Source organism: Corvus brachyrhynchos, unplaced genomic scaffold, assembly GCF_000691975.1.
Source record: "Corvus brachyrhynchos isolate BGI_N302 unplaced genomic scaffold, ASM69197v1 scaffold555, whole genome shotgun sequence".
Classification (NCBI taxonomy): domain Eukaryota; kingdom Metazoa; phylum Chordata; class Aves; order Passeriformes; family Corvidae; genus Corvus; species Corvus brachyrhynchos.
In genome coordinates, this window is record NW_008238357.1 from 109,921 (window position 1) to 111,254 (window position 1,334).

The window sequence follows — 1,334 nt, forward strand, 5'->3', positions numbered from 1 at the left end:
CGCCCGGCTGGGGGTGTGTGGCTGGGGAGTTCCCCGGGTGTGGGGAAGGGATCCCCCCGTTATGGGGCTGACACCCCCCGCGTAGGGGCTGGGAGGCCTAGGGATGGGGATGGGACCCTCCAGGATCGGGATGCAGGACTGGGACCCCTCAGTGTGGGGCTGGGGTCCCCAAGGGATTGGGGTGAAGGGCTGGGACTCCTAGGTACGGGAATGGGGCCCCCTAGTGTGGGGCTGGAACCCCCTGAGGATCAAAATGTGGGGCTGGAGACCCCCCGGGATCGGGGTGTGGGGCTGGAGCCCCAGGGTGTGGGGCTGTGACCCCCTGAGGATCAAAATGTGGCGCTGGGGATCCCCCGGGATCGGGTGTGGGGCTGCGACCTCCCAGTGTTGGGAGCTCTCAGTGTGGGGCTGGGGCCCCCCCGATAGGGGCTGGAAACCGCCGTTGTGGCACTGGGGACTCACAGGGATCAGGGTGCAGGGCTGGGACTCCCCATTGTGGCCCTGAGGACGCAGGCTGGGGGTGCTGGGCTGTGGGTTCCCCGGGCGGGGGTCGCCGATGTTATCCCCGCCTACTGGCGCCGGCGGAGCCGTCCCTGTCCCCGTGCCGGTGGCACCGAGCCCGGCGGCGCCTGGCACCGGCCGCGTCACCCGCGCGCTGCCCGGTGGCACCGGGCCCCCGCGGGGGGTTGGGGATACAGGGGGCGGGTAGGATCAGGGGTGGGGGACCCCGATGGGGTCGGGGGTGACCCCCCAGCTCCCGCAGGTGGCCCCGGTGCCCCGAGGAGATGGCCGAGGACCGAGGTACGGCAGGACCAGCGCTGCGGGTCCCCTGTGTTTCCCCCCCGGGGTGAGGGGGCGGCTGGGGCTCACCCTCAGTGTCCCCCCAGATGTTCGATTTGTCACCGAGGAGAGCTTCGACTTCGGCGTGCTGTCCCCATCTGACAGGTATGGGGGGGTTAGTGGGGACAGGGCACCGTATAGTTGGGGACATGGGGAATAGGATGGGACATGGAGGACAGGGAGAGATGGCACCTCATTGTCAATGTTCTAGGGGACGTGTTACTCCATGGATGGGGTTGTGGGGGATGTGGCAACTCATAGTTGGGGTCCTGGGGGTCACGAGGGACATGGCACCCCAAAAATGAGGTCCTAGGGGACATGTCACCCCATGAACAGGGTCTTGGGGGGTCCGGTGGACATGCCCCCCTCATAGATGTGGTTCTGGGGGTCCCTGGGGACGTGTCACCCCAGGGACGGGATCCTGGATGACTTCCTGGCAGTGGCGTTGGGGGCTGACACAGCAGGGGAAACAGGGCTGACACCACCTTTCCTGC